The 9,583-nt window shown below is 44.5% G+C and overlaps 1 non-coding gene across 1 annotated transcript; it reads right to left on the bottom strand.

Annotated features, from left to right (window-relative positions):
* Window positions 1-1,996: 1,996 nt before the first annotated feature.
* Trnat-ugu (transfer RNA threonine (anticodon UGU)) lies at window positions 1,997-2,071 on the bottom strand. Its single transcript has one exon. It is a non-coding gene; the product is annotated as a tRNA-Thr (tRNA).
* Between the last annotated feature and the right edge of the window lie 7,512 nt (window positions 2,072-9,583).

The following is a 9,583-nucleotide window of genomic DNA, read 5'->3' as shown; positions in this document are numbered from 1 at the left end:
AGGCATCCTATCGGCGACTGCCGGCTATGGAACACAGTCTCTAACTTGAGAGTACAGTCGGTAAAGTTCGTGTTTGATCGTTAATATCAACATTTATTGGCATTGTAAAATTAGTGAAAGGTTGTATTATGAGCCTTAGACTCCTCTAATGTCTGCGTATCAAAAGGCAACTTTTGTTAGCAAATATTTATTAATAACTGTCATGCTTCTCGTCGTCAGTTGTTATGCTGACAGGTGGCCACTGGTAAATAGAAACATATTGCAGGTTTGGCAGTGAAGTGGGTAAGGAGCTAGCTGCATCGTCTGCATCTGCAACGACTGAAATAATTAGTACTCGGTAAAACATAATATACAGGGTGGTCCATTGATAGTGACCGGGCCAAATATCTCACGAAATAAGCGTCAAACGAAAAAACTACAAAGAACGAAACTCGTCTAGCTTGAAGGGGGAAATCAGATGGCGCTGTGGTAGGTCCGCTAGATGGCACTGCCATAGGTCAAACGGATATCAACTGCCTTTTTCTAAATAGGAACCCCCATTTTTTATTACATATTCTAAATATACTACACGAATATGTAAGAAAAAATGGGGGTTCCTATTTAAAAAAAAAAACGCAGTTGATATCCGTTTGACCTATGGCAGCGCCATCTAGCGGGCCAACCATAGTGCCATCCGGTTTCCCCCTTCAAGCTAGACGAGTTTCGTTCTTTGTAGTTTTTTCGTTTGACGCTTATTTCGCGAGATATTTGGCCCGGTCACTATCAATGGACCACCCTGTATATTGTAGTTAACTTGTGTAATAATATTCTTCATATGCAGGATACATATAATTTCAAACGTAGGTAGGAGACGCGGTACTGGCAGAAGTAAAGCTGTGAGCACCGCACGTGAGTCGTGCTTCGGTGGCTCATATGGTAGAGCACTTGCCCGCGAAAGGCAAAGGTCCCGAGTTCGAGTCTCGGTCGGGCACACAGTTTTAATCTGCCAGGAAGTTTCATATCAGCGCACACTCTGCTGCAGAGTGAAAATCTCATTCTGGAAACATCCCCCAGGCTGTGGCTAAGCCATGTCTCCGCAATATCCTTTCTTTCAGGAGTGCTAGTTCTGCAAGGTTCGCAGAAGAGCTTCTGTAAAGTTTGGAAGGTAGGAGACGAGGTACCGGCAGAAGTAAAGCTGTGAGTACCGGACGTGAGTCGTGCTTCGGTAGCTCAGATGGTAGAGCACTTGCCCGCGAAAGGCAAAGGTCCCGAGTTCGAGTCTCGGTCGGGCACACAGTTTTAATCTGCCAGGAAGTTTCAATTTCAAACATATCTAGAGAGGCCATACGTTACTAAACGCCTTGTTAGAGGTTGCTTCCTATCAGCTGAAGGCTGATAGAGCTCGCTAGTCGTGACTCGTGGGTCCAGCGATATCTATTACGGACCGCGGTCGATATCTGCAACGCCTAACAAGTGTGGTATCGAACGTTGATACCACAATAACAATTACTTGATTCGCGCCAGATTAAATGTACTTTCCCTACGTGTCTCTTTGCTGACGTCACGAGCGTTTTCTGCATCGGCACTTTATCCCACTGGCTCCGAAAGCGCCGAATGGCAACCGCCTCTGCTGGCCAGAGCGGGAACGTAGCGCTCGCTCCTTACTCCGTACGTGCTGCAGCACTGATACATTCACTTCATGTATGTGAAATACAAAAACTGGGAATAAAGCGAAATGCGCTCTTATCTGCAAATAAGGGGTACCTTACACGCTACGCAGAAAATAGGTCCGATCATGTTCAATGGTGCTGCTGGCCCACGTCCTTAGAGAAGGGCCGAATCGCCGGACGGGTGTCATCACGTTTAAAAGTTGTCAAGAACGTCATCCGATTGTTCATCGCACAGTGAGATGTGTGGGAATCGATGCACCAAAGGAAGATTCCATTAGAATCATATATTAATACCAACAGCTGTTACCGGGCGTTGACATATATCAACGGGGAGAGGTGAAAATGTGTACCCCGGCCGGGACTCGAACCCGGGATCTCCTGCTTACATGGCAGACACTCTATCCATCTGAGCCACCGAGGGCACAGAGGACAGCGCTACTGCAGGGACTATCTCGCGCACGCCTCCCGCGAGACCCACATTCTCATCTTGTATGTCCACACACTACATTTGTAGTGTTCCACCCCAACACACTCATTACTCGTGGAAGACCTTCTTACCAAGAGTTCGGGGAATACGTGTGCATCCGCACAGAAGAAGAAGATCATGTCCGGTGTTGCCAGAACTATGTACTTATATGGATATGGTGTCTGTTCTTTCGGACATGTCGGAAAGGAAGAAGTGGTTTCATGATGCCGTATATGCCGCCCCCTGGTGCAATTTACTGTCGTTATGAGCGGCGGTGAGTCTGAAATGTTTTCCTCAGCCACACATAAGAAAACCGTGTGACTTCAATGCCGGTCGTCGCGGTTCTGACCTTCATCGCAGACGCCCCAAAAGAAAGGGGAAAATGTGGGTAAGAGGAGGTGTAACGACTTTCCCACCGTGTGGCTCGTCCACGGATGGACACTTTTTCGAACCCCCGTAGTTGTCTCCTATTGCAGTGCAGAAGTATGAAATTTGACCCAAAGGTGCCTAACAACCTTCCTTTGGCACGATGCAAAAGCGTGGCATCATGTGACATCACCCTCGGGCTCGGCAACACTGCAAACAGCAGAGTGTCGACAAATGAGAAAAAAAAAAGGCTGCAGTGAAATTTGGTGCCAGTGTGCCAGCATTAACCCACCTTACACCAGTCATGAAATTTTGAACTCTGGCCTTGGTGTCGCCTGAGTCGACACCATGTCGTTTGAAGGCCTGAGTCGACACCGTGTCGTTTGAAGCGTCGCCAAAAAAAAAAAAAAAAAAAAAAAGGTTCAAATGGCTCTGAGTACTGTGGGACTTAACATCTGAGGCCATCAATCCCCTACAACTTAAAACTACTTAAACCTAACTAACCTAAGGACATCACACACATCCATGCCCGAGGCAGGATTCGAACCTGCGACCGTAGCGGTTGCGCGGTTCCAGACTGTAGCGCCTAGAACCACTCGGCCACCCCGGCCGGCGAAGCGTCGCCAAGCGCGAGGGTGACGTCGCAGTGCGTCACTCTTTTGCACCATTAAAGAGAAAGGTTGTAGACAACTTTGAGCCAAATTTCAAGTTTCTGCGTCCCAATGGCAGACAATTACAGAGCTTCGAAAATCTTATCCTTTAACTGTGTTGTGCAGTTTAGATTAGAAAAGAGGCTCACGTCATAGTTGCTTCATTATTAATTTATTACTTACAGGTATTCAACAGGTTTGATTATAAATAATACACCTGCTAGCAGTCACGATTTTCTTTATTTTATTTTTCGCACGACGCAAAATGATTCCCATTTCCCGCATTTTCGAGTCTTTGGGCAGGGCGTCTATCATAATCGCAACAAGGTCGACCAAACCTGTCCGATCTCCCATGTGCCGACCGGACACACACAACTGACTCCTGCAATGCTGGAACGTGCGGACACTCTCATTAGAGGTAATCGATGGATGACAATCAAATACCTCCTCCTTCTCCAGGACTCACACAGTTCTGCGCACCCAAGAGGAGCTCACTAAACTTCATTGGCTGCTCCTTCCTCGTCAACCCTACAGCCCAGATCTTGCATCTACGGACTTCCATCCATTTGGCCCATTGGCCCAGTGAAGGACACACTCGGCCAGAAGCAGTACGTGCGTGGTTGGGAGGCTGTTGATGCAGCAAGACGGTGGCTTCGACGTCAACCAATACAATGGTACCATGCAGCCATACAGACCCCCCCAGTAAGGTGGCGTAAGTCCGTCACATTGAACGGAGATTATGTTGACAAATAGGATTTTGTAGCCTAAAGAGCGGGTAATAATATAGTGTATTGTAATCCAGAATAAAACTAGCCTACTTTCAGAAAAAAAGTGTGTTGCATTACGTATTAATGGCACCTCGTAGTAGTCTGTTTCTAAAGAAGCTTCTGTACAGTGACTGTGTATCATAGAGGGTCCTTCCCGTCATGGACTGCTCTACTAGTCACTGTGCCGGCTAGATGAGTCGTCGGGGAAAAAAGGAGGGGGGGGGGCTGTAGGGAAATGATTCCCATTTTCAAGTGCGTTTTTTGTGTTTGTTATGTGATTCCTATGTGATGTTGTCGATGTGTGAGATTCTGCTTCATTTCGTCGACTTTTCTGCAATATGTAAGAAAACACGTTCTCGATCGAGAACCAACTAAAAATCGCGTGTTTTCTGATATATTGCAATAAAGTCAACGAAATGAAGCAGAATCTCACACATCGATCGAGAACCAACTAAAAATTGCGTGTTTTCTTATGTATTGCAGTAAAGTCAACGAAATGAAGCAGAAACTCACCCATCGACAGCATCACATAGGAATGACACAACAAACACAAAAAACGCACTTGAAAATGGGAATAATTTCCCGAAACGCGTCGTGCGAAAAATAAAATAAAGAAAATCGTGACTGGTAGCAAATGAGTTATTTATAAACAAACCTATTTTTTTCACAGTCGCAGGCTTTCAGAACGATTTGTAATGCATCAAATCAGATTATAGGTATTCGTTTTTTTCTACCAATCGGCCTTTCCTCGCATCCTGTCATAGATTAGGTCACGCCGTTATTTCACATATAAAACATCGAAAATAGCCTTTTAAACGGTACTTTCAGTTTTTCGATTCTTTTGCTTTCAATAATTCGTGTACTGCTCTTTGCTAATACTTCGGAAAGACGTTCTGAAGTCAATATCGATATATTCAGGGAAGGTTCTTTGAGTCCTCGCTCTCGGAAGTGTTGTGGAGGAAGAATGGTCACCTTTGGTCTCGTCGACGCTCTTTGAGCCAATCACAGCGTGGCTGTTAACAGGGCATGCTTGCCGATAACTTCAAAACCACACTGGTTCCGGAAGGCTTGCTGTGCAAAGAAAGGTCGAAGGTCAAATGCTGCGCGTGGCGTGTTTGAAGTTATCGTTGAGAAAATTTTACTTATTCGAAGTGGTTCTTTACAGGCAAGGTTTTGCAGTCAGTCCATTCGCGTGGTGTTTGCATCCCACAGCTTATTTTCACAAATTTTGCATGTTGTAAGTCAGCGATAAATTACAAAGGAGAGCTGAGATTCAGGAGCGGTATTACAAACTTACTTGTCTTTTGGTGAGCTTGAAGCTGGTAACAGGTTCATGCTCTAATGATTCGCTCCGAAACATTATGCAGTTAAATTCGTCGCCCTCCTATACAATTCAAGTCAATCTTTGCTTTTCTTGGAGTCGTGCACACATATTAATATTTCTGTCGTTGGTGCAATTGTCGACTTACGTTGTACGTGTATGTTCAATTCCAAGTAGGTTGTTTTCTCTTTGCTTGATTTGAAGTCAATATATCAGTTAATTGATGTTGCTGTTTATCATTTCCGTTTTTCTAAGTCGTTTATTGAGTGTTATGAATATTTCATGTGAGTACTTGTCTCGCGCCCTTTGGTATTCACGCACTGCAAGGAATCCCATTTTGACTACTTAACTGTTATATTTGGTAAAGATGCGAACTAATTCTGTTTTTAGATACTTTCCCCTTCTTTCTAGTAATAAATACACCGTTCGTTGCACGCAAATTCTCGGCTGTGAAGGTAAGTTCGTCGTCGGTTGCTGAGTGTAGAATTGCCGTGGCAGATTTTCTAGTACAGTACGTTTCTTTATGTTCCACAAAACAACTTTCTCAAAATACTGTATTGATGCGTTTAGCTTCACGTAACAGTTCATGCACATTCCATTCTTCCCAACTGTATCATTATTCAAATGACTTGGAAAAGCTTCGCCGACGGTAACTCAACCTCCATGTTGAGTACTGTGATTACAAAAAAGAAGCCGCGTTTCCCACTCCACAATATCCGAACAATAAGTTGAACATTATTGTACTGTTCTACTTTTGATGATAGGATCTTACCAGTGAATTTCGCTTTCTTTGGTGTTCAAGTATTCTGTCATTCATTAGTCGCGCGATTTATTGTTAAGTGTAAGCTACTTTTATTTATTTTCGAAGTCAGATCGCGTAACAAAATTAAATATTGGATCAGGAATTTTTTTTTATAATAAGGTGTAGTTTCACTAAATCGGGGTTTACTCGAATTTTGAGTCCCTCTTACAACATCGACACATTCTCAAGTCATAATACTTTTGTGTTGTAGTTTTCCATACTTCGTAAGCTAATTGATGTGGAATAACTTACTGGCCAGGCGTTAAATGCACATTTCTCTTACAAGAACTATATTTGATTGCTGTCGTAACTATATGTACATTGGTGTCCCTTCTCTTGTTTGACTATTTATATATTGCCAACCTAGCGAAGTAGGTTACCAAACTAAACGACTGATCATTTCTGTTCTCTCTCTCTCTCTCTCTCTCTCTCTCTCTCTCTCTCTCTGTCTGTGTGTGTGTGTGTGTGTGTGTGTGTGTGGATGTAAGATTTTTTTGAAGTGTTAACGAGGAAATTGCAGAAAGTTGAATGTTATTCTAATAGCTGTCAGATAATCCTACGTGTTCGGATCGGGTGTAAAACTCTGCGGTTAGTGTCAGATCAGTAGAGGTGGCTCACACCATATAGCTTACGAAATATGAAAACTACAAACAAAAAGATCATCACGTGAAAATATGGTGATGTTTTATACATGAAATGCTTGTTTGCAGACTAGCACTAGCAAACAAGACATTCCTGGCCAAAAGAAGTCTGCTAATATCAAACATCGGTCTTAATCTCTGTAATAAATATTTGAGTATCCACTTCTATAGCACAGTATTGTAATGATGTGTATCATGAACAGTGGGAAAACAAGATAAGAATAGAATCGAAGAATCTGAGATGTGGTGGAAAAGTCTGACATGTGTTGAAAATGTTGCGGACTGATAAGATAAAAAAAGAGGAGTTTCTCCGCCGAACCGGCGAGGGAAATATGTTGAAAACATTGAAAGGGAAAAAGGGTCAGAATAATAGGACATGCGTTAAGACATCAGGTTCAAAAATGTCTCCGAGCACTATGCGACCTAACTTTTGAGGTCATCAGTCGCCTAGAACTTAGAACTATTTAAACCTAATTAACCTAAGCACATCACATACATCCATGCCCGAGACAGAATTCGAACCTGCGACCGTAGCGGTCGCTCGGCTCCAGACTTAGCGCCTAGAACCGCACGGCCACTCCGGCCGGTTAAGACATCAGGGAAAAACTTCCTTGGTACTAGAGGGTAGTCGTAGAGGGCAAATATTGTAAGGAGGAGTGATATTGGAATATATCCAACAAATAATTTGGAATATTAGATCCAAGTGCTACTCTGAGGTGAAGAGATTTGCATAGGAGAGGAAATCCTATGGGCCGCATCAGATCATTAACAGGATTAATGACTAAAAAACTGCACGTTACATGTCTGCAGTCGTGTACATATTACAATCTCCGCACCACAGCCACACCGCGCGAAAGGTGCGAAAACGAAACAGCGCAGCCCGTTCATAGATAATGTCTTGCGTTTCAGTGGCAAGAACACTGCAACAATCCGTGATGAAGTGTCGGCAGTGTACGGCAGCAATGGACCATCATCTACATCTACATCTACATGACTACTCTGCAATTCACATTTAAGTGCTTGGCAGAGGGTTCATCGAACCACAATCATACTATCTCTCTACTATTCCACTCCCGAACAGCGAGCGGGAAAAACGAACACCTAAACCTTTCTGTTCGAGCTCTCATTTCTCTTATTTTATTTTGATGATCATTCCTACCTATGTAGGTTGGGCTCAACAAAATATTTTCGCATTCGGAAGAGAAAGTTGGTGACTGAAATTTCGTAAAAAGGTCTCGCCACGACGAAAAACGTCTATGCTGTAATGACTCCCATCCCAACTCGTGTATCATATCTGCCACACTCTCTCCCCTATAACGTGATAATACAAAACGAGCTGCCCTTTTTTGCACCCTTTCGATGTCCTCCGTCAATCCCACCTGGTAAGGGTCCCACACCGCGCAGCAATATTCTAACAGAGGACGAACGAGTGTAGTGTAAGCTGTCTCTTTAGTGGACTTGTTGCATCTTCTAAGTGTCCTGCCAATGAAACGCAACCTTTGGCTCGCTTTCCCGACAATATTATCTATGTGGTCCTTCCACATAACACAGTGGGCAGTTGGCGCAGAAGCGTGGGTTCAGTGTTTTCAAACAGATATGTCAAAGAACTGAGTGGCATACCAACTCAGTGTGCAAAGAATCGCGAATCGCAAGAGGATTCATGGGAGAAATGTCAGGATCGGGCTGTTGGAATCGAAACGACTGTGGAAAAATGAAGATTAGTCGTGGATCTGTCTTCAACGCCTTGTACGACATTTAGGATATGACAAAGCTCACCACCTTTTGGGTCCCGCGACTGCTCAAACCCATTCAAAAAGTCTGCCGTACTGAGTCACCACTGGAAATATTGCAGCTGAGCCAGAGCAACCCAGGTACGCTATTTGACCATTAAAATTGGTACACCACGAAGTTGACGTGCTACAGACGCGAAATTTAACCGACAGGAAGAAGATGCTGTGATATGCAAATAATTGGCTTTACAGAGCATTCACACAAGGTTGGCGTCGGCGGCGACACACACGAAGTACTGACATGAGGAAAGCTTTCAATCGATTTCTCATACACAAACAGCAGTTGACCGGCGTTGCCTGGTGAACGTTGTTGTGATGCCTCGTGAAGGAAATGCGTCCAATCACGTTTCCGACTTTGATAAAAGTCGGATTGTAGCCTATCACGATTGCAGTTTATCGTATCGCGACATGACTGCTCACATTGGTCGAGATCCAATGACTGTTAGCAGAATATTGAATTGGTGGGTTCAAGAGGGTAATACGGAACGCCGTATCATATCACTAGCAGTCCAGATGACAGACATCTTGTCCGCATGGCTGTAACGGATCGTGCAGCCACGTCTCGATCCCTGAGTGAACAGATGGGGATGTTTGCAAGACAACAACCATCTGCACGAACAGTTCGACGACGTTTGCAGCATGGACTATCACCTAGGAGGCCATTGCTGCGGTTACCCTTGACGCTGCATCACAGACAGGAGCGCCTGCGGTGGTGTACTCAACGACGAACCTGGGTGAACGAGTGGCAAAACGTCACTTTTTCGGATGAATCCAGGTTCTGTTTACAGCACCATGATGGCCGCAACCGTGTTTGGCAACATCGCGGTGAACGCACATTGGAAGCGTATATTAGTCATCGCCATACTGGCGTATCACCCGGCGTGATGGTATTGGGTGCCATTGGTTACACGTCTCGGTCACCTCTTGTTCGCACTGACGGCACTTTGAACAGTGGACGTTACATTTCAGATGTGTTACGACCCGTGGCTCTACTCTTCATTCGATCCCTGCGAAACCCTACATTTCAGCAGGATAATGCACGACCGCATGTTGCAGGTCCTGTACGGGCCTATCTGGATACAGAAAATGTTCGACTGCTGCCCTGGCGAACACATTCTCCAGATCTCTCAC

This window comes from Schistocerca gregaria, chromosome 3, assembly GCF_023897955.1.
Source record: "Schistocerca gregaria isolate iqSchGreg1 chromosome 3, iqSchGreg1.2, whole genome shotgun sequence".
Lineage (NCBI taxonomy): Eukaryota > Metazoa > Arthropoda > Insecta > Orthoptera > Acrididae > Schistocerca > Schistocerca gregaria.
This window is presented reverse-complemented; position numbering and strand designations above follow the sequence as displayed.